This window comes from Scyliorhinus torazame, chromosome 1, assembly GCF_047496885.1.
Source record: "Scyliorhinus torazame isolate Kashiwa2021f chromosome 1, sScyTor2.1, whole genome shotgun sequence".
In the NCBI taxonomy this organism is placed as follows: domain Eukaryota; kingdom Metazoa; phylum Chordata; class Chondrichthyes; order Carcharhiniformes; family Scyliorhinidae; genus Scyliorhinus; species Scyliorhinus torazame.
In genome coordinates this window covers 313,329,494-313,344,249 of record NC_092707.1, presented here as the reverse complement: position 1 = coordinate 313,344,249, position 14,756 = coordinate 313,329,494, and the positions used below count along the sequence as shown (strand labels likewise).

At 48.4% G+C, this 14,756-nt stretch overlaps 1 protein-coding gene across 12 annotated transcripts in view; it reads right to left on the bottom strand.

Annotated features, from left to right (window-relative positions):
• Positions 1 to 14,756, bottom strand: part of LOC140424010 (girdin-like) — a 695,300-nt gene that overhangs the window by 571,951 nt on the left and 108,593 nt on the right. The window lies entirely within an intron of this gene.

Below are 14,756 nucleotides of genomic sequence, written 5' to 3'. Positions count from 1 at the left end.
CCTTTGGTGAATAGTGGTTATAACATGATAGAATTTTACATTAAGTTTGAAAAGATGTATTTCAATCTGAAACTCGGGTCTTAAATATAAACAAAGGTATATAGGGAAGATTAGTTGTGGTGGATTGGGAACATACATTCAAAGATATGACATGAGGCAAAGGCAATTGTTTAAAGAATTAATGGTTTACAACAAGTATACATTCCTTCAAGGCACAAAAACCAAACAGGAAAAGTGAAAACAAAGTTGAAGATTGTATTAGATCAAAGGAAAAGCCAATCTAAAACAAAGTTGTCAAAAACTAGCAAGCCTGATGATTAGGAGCATTTTAAGATTCAGCAAAAGGGGAATCAAGAAATTGATAAAGAAAGGTTGAATAGAATAAGAATGTAGACTAGCAAGAAACAAAAAACAGATTGTATAAGCTTCTATAGGTATGCAAAAAGGAAAGGTTTAGCAAAGACAAATGTGAGTCCATTCTAGACAAAGACAGAGGAATTTGTAATGGGGAATAGTGAATTGGCAGAGAAGTTAAATAATTACTTTGTGTCTGCCTTCTCTCAAAAATAATAAGAAAACCAAGGGACTAGCAGGAATTAACTTAAAGAAATTAATAATAAAGTAGTATTGGAGAAATTAAGAATATTGAAAGTTGATAAATCCGCAGGACCGAATGATCTACATCAAGGTGTTGAAAGAGGTGGCTGCAAAAATAATGGTTGGCTATCTTCCAAAATTCAATTGATGCTGGAACGCATCAATGCCAAGAGATTGGAAGGTTGTAAATGTAACCCCACAATTTAAGAAAAAAGCAGAACAACAACAGCGAACTACATATCTGTTAGGCTGCTGTCTGTAGTAGCAAGAATATGGTGATCTATTATAAAGGGTGTGATAACAGGACACTTAGAAAAGAATGTTTTGACAAAGCAGAGCCAACATGGATTTATGAAAGGAAAATCATTTTTGACAAACCTGTTGGCATTTTCTTGAGGGTATTACTAGCAGAATAGATAAGGGGGGAACCAATGGACTTGGTCGAATTCAATTTTCAGAACGCTTTTGATAAGGTCCCACAGAGGAGGTTAGTAAACAAATTAGAGTACATAATGACAGCAATATCCTGGAATGGATTAATAATTGGTGAAGACAGAAAATAGCATGTCATTCTCAGGTTGGCAAGCTATGACAATTGGGATACTGCAAGGGTGGGGCTGTCAGTGGTCAGATTTATACTCAAAAACTGTGTGTTATTAAACTAGACTTATAGGATGGAAAAGGAAAGTACAAACATCATATTTACTCTCCAAAGTCATCTTTATTGAGCTTATGCTATAAATAAGTAGCTTAGAGTTGGTAAAAGACAGGATCTGGTGCAAATCCGATGGCCCCATCAGGACTAAATAATCCATTGACATTGAATTCCCGAACTCCAAATAGCAAGGTCACCACTTCTGATGGAAGGACTTTCAAATCCATAAATGTAACAGACAAATAGCAGAAAATAGGAGAGCACCTAAAGATACATGTTTAAGTATGATCCCAGTTTTTGAAGAAAATCTATGCTATTGGTTAGAGTCAGACCAGATTTCATGAGAATAAAATAAACCTGAATGTCAAGCTTTCTTTCTGACACAAATGTCCTTTCCCCCACTGAAAATAAAATGATTCATATTCTATCCAGTATCGATCTTAGATTATAGCCTGAGTCGGAAACAGTTTGCCAACATTGTTTTTGCTTTAGTTTGCAAATTTGTCTGTCAAGATTCATAAAATATGATTGAGGATGTCAAGCAACAGACATGTGTGTTCAAGATGCATCATACCCAATAGGAACTGGAACGATTTCCCAAAATGTTTTACTCCATAACATTATAGTCAACAGAATAAGTTTATCATATTTTTCGACACGTAATTATTGATCCTGGGAGACCTTCGGTGACGGGATGTGCTGAGCGACGTATTAAAAGGCAGCTCTCCTCCTGGAAACTTGAAATTAGGCACTTTTAACCTAAAAATAGGCCGCTAAAATAGAAAAAAACCCACCCTCCTCCAACACCACCACAATGAACGAACATGTCAGGCAACAATTTGAGGAGCCGAAAGGACGGCAGAATCAGTAAAAGCTTGGAGAGGAAGATTGAGGCGACATTGAACACGCAGTGCTAGCCCGATAAACAAATTGATGGCCTTCCTGTCACAGGAGCTCCAATTGCAGACTCCATAAAAATAGAAATGATGGCGACGGTGAAGGCAGCAGTAGCGGAGGCACTGGTCCCCTTTCAAACAGTGCTGGAAAAGGCAGAGCGGCGACTGGAGTCGACGATCAGGGAGCTGGAGAAGGCTGCGACCGACCAGATCGCCTCACTGGAGCCGGAGATGGCAAGGTTGGTGGCGACACTAAGGTACGCTGAAGGGAAAGGTTGAAGACCAAGAGAATCGATCGCACCATCAAAACCTCTGCACTGTGGGCCTACCAGAGGGTACCGAGGGCAGGAACGCTTGGGAGTGCGTGGCCCAGATGATGGGCAAACGTGTTGGAAGGGAAAGCTTCCCCAACTCCCCAGAAGTGGACAGAGATCACAGGTCACTCCGACCAAAGCCCAAAGTCGGGGAGCAGCCACTGGCCATTATCGCGAAATTGCACAGGTACCAAGACTGGGAAAAGATCCTGAATTGGGCAAAGCACACATGATCTTGTAGGTGGGAAGGTCACTCGATCAGTGTGTATCAGAACATGGGGCAGACCTGGTCAAATGCAAGGCAGAATTCAACGCAGCCAAGGCAGCCCTATACAAAAGCCAGGTGCGGTTTGAGATGCTGTACCCCGCCCAACTCTGGGCGACTTTCCAGGGTTAAGGAGTACTCCTTCACTGCAGACAATTTTGTGCGGAAGCACGGGCTGGGAAGGCCACAAAGCTAGCAGTGAAAGAGAACTCTTGTTTAATCTATTTTAAAAGATTTGAATTGTGTGGGATAGATCTGCCTTGCCTTTGGTCCGACTATATGTCTCAGGAAGGAGGGGTGAGAGCAAGAAGGTATTGAATGGAAAAGGGTAAACGCAACGGGTAGGGGAAGGAAAGAATAGTCACCTGGAACGTCACCTTAACGGCCCGGTGAAAAGATCCAGAGTCCTCACCCATCTGAAAAGTCCGAGTGCGACATAATCTTCCTCCAGGAGACCTACCCAAGGGAGAAGGGCCGACTGCAACTAAGAAAGAGCTGGGTGAAAAGGGGAGAGACCGGGGGGAGGGGGAGGGGGAGGGGGGGGGGGGGAAGGAGACAGGGAAGGAGGGACAAACAGGGTTAGAAAAGGAATTGGGCTACAAAGTGCCACAACCAAGGGCTCAAAACAAGGAATCGCTGCAAGCACACACCCAGTACAGTCTCTGGGCGAAGGGAAACCCCAGAGTGCAGGGGACTACCCACATGGCGGACGCACAGTGGGCGGCGATGTCGGGTGCCCCCGGGACAAAGGGAAACCCTGGAGCGCAGGGACACGACCGCATGGAGAGAGCAGTGACAGCGGCCATCCTGTGCGGCCCCCTAACAAAGGGAAACCCCGGAGGGCAGGGGACTACCCGCATGGCGGGTGCACAGTGTAAATATGGTAAACCAGGTAAATATGGTTAATTCCACAGGAGCGAGGGGGCAGAAGCCCCTCACCAGGATAGTCACCTGGAACGTAAGGGGACTCAACGGCCCAGTGAAGAGATCCAGAGTCCTCACCCACCTAAGAAATATGAGGGCCGACAGTCTTCCTCCAAGAGACACACCTGAGAGAGCAGGACCAACTGCGGGTAAAAAAGGGCTGGGTGGGACAAACCTACCATTCCTGCTGTGGAACAAGGGCCAGGGGGTTGGCGATATTGATCGGAAAGAGGACGATGTTTAGGGCGACAGACAGTTACGGACCCAGGGGGACGGTATATCATGGTCAGCGGGGCCCTGGATGGGGCACCGGTGGTACTAGTTAACGTGTACGCACCCAACTGGGACGACACGAGCTTCATCAAGAAGACCATGGCAAAAATCCCTGACATAGCGACGCATCGACTAATCATTTGGGGGGGGGGGCTTCAACAGTGTACAGGACCCAAAGGCAGACAGATCAAACCCCAAAACAGGGAAAACCTCAAGCATGGCAAGGGAACTCAGTCACTTTATGGAGCAGATGGGAGCGGTGGACCCCTGGAGGTTCGCCCACCTGGGGAGAAGGAATTCTCCTTCTTCTCACCCGTACACAACGTATACACCAGAATTGACTTCTTTGAGGTAGGGAAAACGGTGCTTCCGGGGATAGACAAGGTGGAATACTCAGCAATTGTGATATCAGACCACACTCCACACTACATGGACGTGAGGCCGGAGACAGGCAGGGCCCAACGCCCCACATGGAAGTTGGACGTCGCCCTACTAGCGGACAAGGCCTTCAACGAAAGGTTATCATGGGCCATTGCAGAGTACACAGAGAACAACCAGAACGGGGAGGTCACACCCTCCACGTTCTGGGAAGCACTAAAGGCCGTACTAAGAGGGGAAATGATGGCTTTCAAAGCGCGAAGAGATAGGGAGGAAAGGGTGGCGAGGCAGCAGCTGGTCGACTCCATACTGGAGGTAGACCGTAAATACTCCGAGGCCCTGACCGTAGAGCTCCTGGCGGAGAGGAAAGAGCTACAAAGGAACTTTGACCTGCTCTCCACCAGGAAAGCAGTGCACCAACTCCGCCAGGCACATGGGACCCTATACAAACACGGAGACAAAGCCAGCCGCCTGTTGGCACACCAGCTGAGAAAGCAGGCAGCCACCAGAGAAATTGCACTAATCAGGGATACCAGAGGCACGCTAGAAACAGAAAATATCAACAAAAACTTCAAGGCCTTCTACCAAGGGCTGTACACCTCAGAGCCCCCAATGGGGGAGTCTGGGATGAAACGGTTCCTTGATGGACTGGACATTCCAGTCGTGAGGGAGGGCAAAAAACAGGGCTTGGAAGCACCACTAGCACAGGGAGATATCATGGACAGCATTAGCTCCATGCAGGCGGGGAAGGCGCAGGGACCAGATGGGTTCCCGGCAGACTTCTACAAATAATTTGCGACAGCACTGGCCCCCGCACCTGCGGGAGATGTTCACAGACTCGCTAGCGTGGGGCACACTGCCGCCCACGCTAGCACAGGCCTCAATTTCGCTGATATTTAAGAAAGACAAAGACCCAACGGAATGTGGGTCATACAGACCCATCTCACTGCTGAATGCAGACGCCAAAATACTGGCCAGAATCCTACCCAAAAGGTTAGAAGACGGTGTACCTGAGGTGGTCGCAGAGGACCAGACGGGCTTTGTCAAAGGTAGACAGCTTACCTCGAACATCAGGCGCCTGCTGAACGTGATAATGACCCCCTCCGGGGAGAGAACGCCAGAGGTGATGGTCTCCCTAGATGCAGAAAAGGCCTTCGACAGAGTCAAATGGAAATGCCTCAAGAGGTACTGGAGCGGTTCGGGCTTGGAACAGGGTTCACCTCCTGGGTAACGCTCCTATACAGCGCTCCCATGGCGAGCGTACGGACCAACAATACCAACTCCCGATACTTCCAGCTGCACATGGGCACCAGACAAGGATGCCCACTGTCCCCGCTGCTATTCGCTCTAGCGATCGAACCACTAACAATCGCGCTCAGAGCAGCAAAAATCTGGAGGGGGATCCAAAGGGGCGGCAGAGAGCACAGAGTCTCACTCTATGCAGATGACCTGCTCCTCTACATTTCAGACCCACAGAGCAGCATGGACGGAATCATCGCGCTGCTGAAAGAGTTTGGCACCTTCTCGGGCTACAAACTCAACATGAGCAAAAGCGAGATCTTCCCGGTACACCTACAAGTAGGTGGGGCAGCCCCAACGGAACTGCCGCTTAAACAAGCCCGACACAAATTCCGCTACCTGGGGATCCAAATAGCCCATGACTGGAAAGGGATCCACAAATGGACCAGTCTGACAGAGGAAGTAAAAAAGGACCTGCAAAGATGAAACACACTCCCACTCTCCCTCGCGGGGAGAGTCCAGACGATCAAAATGAACGTGCTGCCCAGGTACCTCTTCCTATTCAGATCCATCCCGATCTACATCGCCAAGGCCTTTTTCAAAGCACTAGACAAACTAATCATGGCGTTCGTATTGGGGGGGGGGGGGGGGGAATGTTAGGATCCCAAAGAAGGTCTTACAAAAAACAAAATCCAGGGGGGGCTTGCCCTCCCAAACCTACAACTTTACCACTGGGCGGCGACAGCTGAGCGAATAAGGGGATGGATCAAGGAGCCAGAAGCCGTGCGGGTGCGCGCGGAAGTGGCCTCCTGCATGGGGACTTCCCTCCGGGCCCTCGCCACAGTGGCGCTCCCATCCCCATCCCCACCCAAAAAACACTCCAGCAGCCCGGTGGTAATAACCACCCTCCAGACCTGGAACCAACTACGGCAACAATGTGGCCTGACCAGAATGTCGGGTAAAGCTCCCATCTGCAACAATCATAGGTTCACGCCAGCGCTGACTGACGCCACCTTCAAAAGGTGGGGACAGGACAGAAGGACACTGACAGTCAGGGACCTATACACGGACGGCAGGATCCTAACACTGGGCGAACCGACAGAGAAATTCCAGCTAGCCAGGGGGAACGAGCTAAGGTTACCTGCAACTAAAAAACTTCCTCCGAAAGGAGACAGGGACATACCCACAACCACCACGACAGACACTACTGGAAGAGTTACTGGACACAAGCATACTAGACAAAGGAAACTGTAGTGACATGTATGACCGACTGGTAGAAGGGGCCGACACTGTATTGGATGCAACAAGAATGAAGTGGGAGGACCTGCGGTTCGAAATAGGGCGGGGACTCTGGAGCGAAGCACTGCATAGGGTCAACTCCACCTCCACGTGCGCAAGGCTCAGCCTGACGCAACTAAAAGTGGTACATACAGCCCACTTAACAAGAACTCGTATGAGTAGGTTCGTGAGAACGGTGCCAAGGAGGCCCGGCCAACCCCACCCACATGTTCTGGTCCTGCCCCAGACTTGTGGAGAACTGGGCTGCCTTCTTTGAGGCAATGTCCAAAGTGGTGGGGGTGAGGGTGGAGCCATGCCCGAAAGTGGTGGTCTTCGGGGTTTCAGACCAGCCAGATCTATTCCTGGGGAGGAGGGCGGACGCCCTTGCCTTTGCCTCCCTGATTGCCCGCCGTAGAATCCTGTTCGGCTGGCGGTCAGCAGCACTACCCAAAGCTGCAGACTGGCTGTCCGACCTCTCGGAATCTCTCCAAATGGAGAAAATCAAATTCGCCATCAGAGGGTCAGACGACGGCTTCCGCAGAACGTGGGAGCCATTCACCCAATTGTTCCGACCGGTTTGTGGCCAACAAACAAGTAGAAGAATAGCCAGGTAGCCAAGAAACAGGGGAAAGTAGCCAAAGCATGAGAGGGAGAGATAGACCGGGAGGGGGAGACAACTAAATCTAAGAGGAAGGAAAGGCGAGCCACAGGGGCACGCAGGAGCGGGGAGAGGGGGGTAGAGGGAAGAGATGGAACAATAGAGGAGAACCAGGGAGGGGGGAGGCAGGGAAACGTTAACAAACTTAACGTCCACAGGAACAGAGGAAAACGGGGAAAACGGGAGGGCCGCAGAAGCAGAAGTGCGCAGAAGCGGAACGAGACGACAACGGCAGCGAACTCCGTCTGGGAGAAGCAAGGGACGACAACACCACGAACAGATGCCTACTTATGTGTGTAAATAATTTTGCCAAAATGTACAGAGCTGCTGCTGTTGAGCTGTTGTACCGTCCGATGGCTTCTCAGGGAAAATTAAAACGTCAGCAGCAGCAGCGGCCCGTAGGGGAGTGGGGCGAGTGCTCCGTTGGGAGGGTGTGGGAAGACTGAGGCGCGTGGGGTCACGTCTAGTCAATTGCTATTGTATATTCTCTTTTTGCACTACGTTAATGTTCACTCTATTTTGCGGTATTAGGATTACTATTTATTCTGAACAACTTTGCAAGACTTTAATTTAAAAAATATATATATATATATATTTTTTTTTAAAAAGAGCTGGGTGGGGCAGACCTACCAATCGTGCTACGGGACGAGGGCGGGTGTAGCCACACTGCTTAATAAGAGGACAGCATTTACAGCAATGAGGATGGTTACGGACCAAGGGGGACAGTATGTCATGGTTAGTGGTGTCCTGGAAGGGGCACGAATGGTCTTCGTAAATGTGCACGCTCTCAACTGGGACATGAAATTCATGAAGAAAACCTCGACAGAAATCCCTGACATAGACTTGCACAGACTCGTACCAACTCAACAGGACCCATGGACAGATAGGTCAAACCCCAAGTTGTGAAAGCTGAAAGCCACGAGGAAATAGCTCAGGTTAAAGACAGAAGCGGTAGGTGGGCACTGCACCAGAAAAGATCAATGAAGCCTTTGCAACCTTCTACTGAGGGTGGTACACCTCCAAGCCATTGGAAGATTAAGCAGTTCCTTGACGGAGTGTACATGCCAATCGTGGGTGAAGCTAAGTGACTGGGCTTGGAAGCACCACGAGAACTGGGGAAGTCATGGAGAGTCGATGCAGGCGGGAAGGCACCAGGGCAAGATGGACTGCCAGCAGACTTCTACAAAGAATTCGCGCCAGCCTGTACTTGCTGGAGATGTTCACAGACTCACTCGTAAAGGGCGCTCTGCCACCAACACTGGCACTGGCAACTATCTTTATCACAGATACCCAAAAAGAACAAAGACCTGACTGAGTGCAGGTTCGACAGGCCCATCTCACTCCTCAACAAAGATCCTGGCAAAGGCCCTGGGAAAGCGGCAGAAGAGCTGCATGCCAGAGTTAGTCGCGAAGGACCAGATGGACTTTGTCAAGTGCAGGCAACTAACATCGAACATCAGGCCGTTGCTGAACGTGATAATGACCCCATCTGGGGAGAGAACACCAGAGTGATCATTTCACTCGATGCAGAAAATGCCTTCTGCAGGGCCAGGGTTCACCTCTTGGGTGAAACTACTGTAAAGTGCTCACCATGGCGAGCGTATGGAAAAACACCACCAGCTCTAGATACTTCCAGCTGCACAGAAGCACGTGCCAGGGATGCCCGCTATCCATGCTACTGTTTGCTCTGGCAATCGAGGCACTGTCAAATCGCCCTCAGAGTGGGGAAGGGGTGGAGCGGTATCCAAAGGAGGGACATAGAACCCCCCCCCAAAATACTCGAAGAGCCCAGTGGTTCCCAAGGGGACTCTTAACGGTTAGGGACATGCACATAGATGATTAGAGTAGCGACCCTGGGGAACTCAAGAGGTTCCAGTAACCAAGGGGAAACGACCAGAGATTCATGTCAACAACTTCCCCCGCGAAGAAACGACGACATACCCCCAGATACCAGAAAACCCGTTAGAAGAATTGCTGGACATGGACCACCTAGGGACAGGAAACTGTGTGGACAAGGTTTGGAGGTGGCACACTCCCCCCTCCCCCCCCCCCCTGAACAAGACAAGGAAAAACTGGGAAGAGGAACTCGGCATAGAGATAGGGGGAAGCCTCTGGATCGAAGCACTGCACAGGGCGAACTTCGCCTACATGTGTGCAGGGCTGAGCAGTAGGCACCTAACCAGAACTCGAATGAGTGGGTTCTTTCCAGAGGTGGAGGACAAATACAAACAGTGCCAAGGAGGCCCGGCCAACCACACCTACATTGTTCTGGGGTGTCCCGGACTGATCAGGTACTGGATTACTTTCTTTGAGGCCATGTCCAGGGTTGTGCAAGTGAGGGTGGAGCCATACCCAAAAGTGGTGGTCTTCAGGGTATCAGATCAGCCAGCGCTCTTCATGAGGAGGGGGACCGCCGCCCTAACCATTGGGGGGGGGGGGGGGGGGGAGGAGAAAGAGAGAGAGAGAGAGAGAGAGAGAGAGAGAGAGAGAGAGAGAGAGAGAGAGAGAGAGAGAGAGAGAGAGAGAGAGAGAGAGAGAGAGAGAGAATAGGAAAGGGGGCAGGAATAGGAAAGGGGGGAGGTAAAGACACTCGAAGATAACACAAGGGACAACGGTGCAGGGGACTGGTCCAAGGGCAAGCTAAAGCCTAAACCAAACTGTGAATGGACATATTTAAATATATGCTCTTGGCATATTGGGGATTGTAAAATATGTATGCCAGCTAAAGGGGGCGTGGGGGGTCACGGCCACAGTTGTAGGGAAGACATTTGCTTGTCAATATGTGTTGGTTCCAGTTTCTCTTTTTTTTTTCCTTTATGGCACGATTTTGCAATTTGTAGCTTAGGAATTGTCGAATAGAAAATAAGAAAATCCAACAAAAACATTTATTTAAAAAACTGATCCTAGGCCCAGGGGTAACAGATCATTGTGCTAACCTGCTATCCCACTTTGCAGTTTTAATTGCCAAAGTTCGTGCACAGAAGTAATTCAGTAAAGTTCATTATTGGAATGACTGGTGACGTTAATCAGTTAACAATTTAGGAGTGAAATTTTTAAAAATCAGACAAAGCTGCATTCGTGAAAGTGTGAACTATTCAGAATTCCAATTCTGCACTGAAGAAATTGTATTAAACTTCTATGGTTTAATTTTACTGACATTCTGCAGGAAGCTAAATGTGCATAAACAACATACCACCCTCTCATTTACTGGGCTGCTTTTTGTTTTCAAGCAATTTTCCTTCAGAAGAAAATTGCATACCCATCATCATTATTCAACAAACCTCTTCCACCCCTTAATCTCCACTCTCTGATGCCACTATTCTCATGACTTTCTCAATATTCTTTCCTCCACAAGCAGTTTCAATCTAATGGAAATACCATTGTTCATTTAACATCAGGTTGCCAGCATCATTAGACAGGCAAAATAGCCAAGCCTATAATAGAGGCAGCTAAAATGCCACCTACTGAGGTCTTAAAACAGCTGCAGAAGTATCACAAATAAGATCCAGAGGTGTCATGAAGCATAAAAGTAAAATCCGAATTTTTTTTTCTCTTAGCCTTAAAAGGTGCTCACGTGCTTTATAGCTACTCTAATATTGCTCTATAGCATTGGTCCCATTTCCAAGAAGCATCAGGAATAAGGTGGGTGAACTTAAGGCATGGATCGGTACTTGGGACTACGATGTGGTGGCCATCACGGAAATTTGGATAGAAGAGGGGCAGAAATGGTTGTTGGAGGTCCCTGGTTATAGATGTTTCAATAAGATTAGGGAGGGTGGTAAAAGAGGTGGGGGGGGGGGGGGTGGCATTATTAATTAGAGATAGTATAACAGCTGCAGAAAGGCAGTTCGAGGAGTATCACCCTATTGAGGTAGTATGGGTTGAAGTCAGAAATAGGAAAGGAGCAGTCACCTTGTTAGGAGCTTTCTCTAGGCCCCCCAATAGTAGCAGAGATGTGGAGGAACAGATTGGGAAACAGATTTTGGAAAGGTGCAGAAGTCATAGGGTAGTAGTCATGGGCGACTTTAACTTCCCAAATATTGAGTGGAAACTCTTTAGATCAAATAGTTTGGATGGGGTGGTGTTTGTGCAGTGTGTCCAGGAAGCTTTTCTAACACAGTATGTAGATTGTCCGACCAGAGGAGGGGCAATATTGGATTTAGTACTGGGCCTGTTGTACTAGTTGTATAGGGCCCCAGTGGCGAGCGTGGTCACGAATGGACGGGGATCTGCATATTTTCGGCTCCATAGAGGGACAAGGCAGGGATGCCCTCTGTCCCCATTATTGTTTGCACTGGCGATTGAGCTCCTGGCGATAGCGCTGAGAGGTTCCAAGAGATGGAGGGGAGTACTTAGGGGAGGAGAAGAACACCGGGTATCTTTGTATGCGGACGATTTGCTACTATACGTGGCGGACCCGGCGGAGGGGATGCCAGAAATAATGCGGATACTTGGGGAATTTGGGGATTTTTCAGGGTATAAATTGAACATGGGGAAAAGTGAGTTGTTTGTGGTGCATCCAGGGGAGCAGAGTAGAGAAATAGAGGACCTACCGTTGAGGAAGGTAACAAGGGACTTTTGTTACCTGGGGATCCAGATAGCTAAGAATTGGGGCACATTGCATAGGTTAAATTTAACGCGGTTGGTGGAACAGATGGAGGAGGATTTCAAGAGATGGGATATGGTATCCCTGTCACTGGCAGGGAGGGTGCAGGCGGTTAAGATGGTGGTCCTCCCGAGATTCCTCTTTGTGTTTCAGTGCCTCCCGGTGGTGATCACGAAGGCTTTTTTTTTTTTAAAAAGGATTGAAAAGAGCATCATGGGTTTTGTGTGGGCCGGGAAGACCCCGAGAGTGAGGAAGGGATTCTTACAGCGTAGCAGGGATAGGGGGGGGCTGGCACTACCGAGCCTAAGTGAGTATTAGTGGGCCGCTAATATTTCAATGGTGAGTAAGTGGATGGGAGAGGAGGAGGGAGCGGCGTGGAAGAGATTAGAGAGGGCGTCCTGTAGGGGGACTAGCCTACAGGCTATGGTGACAGCCCCATTGCCGTTCTCACCGAGGAACTACACCACAAGCCCGGTGGTGGTGGCTACACTGAAGATTTGGGGACAGTGGAGACGGCATAGGGGAAAGACTGGAGCCTTGGGGGGGTCCCCGATAAGAAACAATCATAGGTTTGCCCCGGGGGGAATGGATGGGGGATATGGAATGTGGCAAAGAGCAGGAATAACGCAACTGAAAGATCTGTTTGTGGATGGGAAGTTCGCGAGTCTGGGAGCGCTGACCGAGAAATATGGGTTGCCCCAAGGGAATGCATTCAGGTATATGCAACTGAGGGCTTTTGCGAGGCAACAGGTGAGGGAATTCCCGCAGCTCCCGACACAAGAGGTGCAGGACAGAGTGATCTCAAAGACATGGGTGGGGGATGGTAAGGTGTCAGATATATATAGGGAAATGAGGGACGAAGGGGAGACTATGGTAGATGAACTAAAAGGGAAATGGGAAGAAGAGCTGGGGGAGGAGATCGAGGAGGGGCTGTGGGCAGATGCCCTAAGCAGGGTAAACTCGTCGTCCTCGTGTGCCAGGCTAAGCCTGATTCAGTTTAAGGTATTACACAGGGCGCATATGACTGGAGCACGGCTCAGTAAATTTTTGGGGGTGGAGGATAGGTGTGCGAGGTGCTCGAGAAGCCCAGCGAATCATACCCATATGTTTTGGTCATGCCCGGCACTACAGGGGTTTTGGATGGGGGTGACAAAGGTGCTTTCGAAAGTAGTAGGAGTCCGGGTCGAACCAAGCTGGGGGTTGGCTATATTTGGGGTTGCACAAGAGCCGGGAGTGCAGGAGGCGAGAGAGGCCGATGTTTTGGCCTTTTCGTCCCTAGTAGCCCGGCGCAGGATATTGCTAATGTGGAAAGAAGCCAAGCCCCCGGGGGTGGAGACCTGGATAAATGACATGGCAGGGTTTATAAAGCTAGAGCGGATTAAGTTCGTCCTAAGGGGGTCGGCTCAAGGGTTCACCAGGCGGTGGCAACCGTTCGTCGAATACCTCGCAGAAAGATAGACGGAATGGGAAAAAGAAGGCAGCAGCAGCAGCCCAGGATCGGGGGGGGGGGAGGGGGAGGAGGAACCAGAAGGACTCTCAGGGTTGTTAATATATACTGTATAGTATGTATAGGTCGTTGCTACAGATAATTATATATTGGACTGTTAAATTATATTTTTGGAGAGTGTTACTTGTGACAAGGCAGTTGCCAATTAGGGCTAGTTTTCATTTTTGTTGTTTATTATTTATTCATTTTTTGTTTATAAAATAGGTCATTGTTATTTGTGTTGTTATAATATTGTGTAAAGGATGCACAATGTACTGTGTTGGTTGACCAAAAATTTGCAATAAAATATTTAATTTAAAAAAAAAATGGTTCTGCCAACTGCGTTACTGCCATCATGTACCAATCAACAGTCTAATTTTAACCTCAACTCAATGCTAAGTACATAACGTTCATATATAACATTCATTTGGGGTTCAAAATGTGTATTCAAGGCTTTCAAAATCTCTCAAATTTCTCTTTGCTCATCTGTTAGATTTGGAGTGGTCCTCCCCCAGCAGTGTTAGCAGCGAGGTTATTTTTTCAGGCTTGTTAACAAAGTCTGTTGCAATCGCAGTTTTGCCATTATGGGTGGAATAACTGCTAGTTTGGCCACTCATCACTTTTCCTGGAGATGGGATTGTGAGATGGGATTGGAAAGTTAACTGCAGCCATTTGTAATCACTTGGATCATTTTTGTAGCCTTTGTTTGAGGTCCTTTTGTCTTTGTGTCTGTTTTCCTTTGTCCTTTTTTCAGCAGCGAATAATTTCACTTGCAGCCTGTGAGCAGTTCTCTGAGCTATGTCTCACTTGCAGCCTTTGCTTGATTTCCTTTGTCCTTTTCAGTAGTTTTGCAGATTTTGAACTGATCAGCATTCCTGGGTTCTCTGTCTTTTTTGCTTCTTTTGCGGGGTTCAAAAATCTATTTTGCCTCCACTCGCTGACACCATGTTTCATGTATAAGGACAGCAGTCTTAATTGGTCTCTTGTCTCAGTGAGTGCCTTTTTTCAACTGCCCTCAAGATGTCTGCCTCCAGCGGGGGCCTCATGGCATATTCACATGACTACAGAAAGCTAGATATGTCAATTAGACTAGTCATATTTCAAAACCCAAACAATGGGTTTGATCCCCACTAACTTCATCAGAATAGATTAATGAAATCATCTCAACAGAATAAAACTGGAACTGA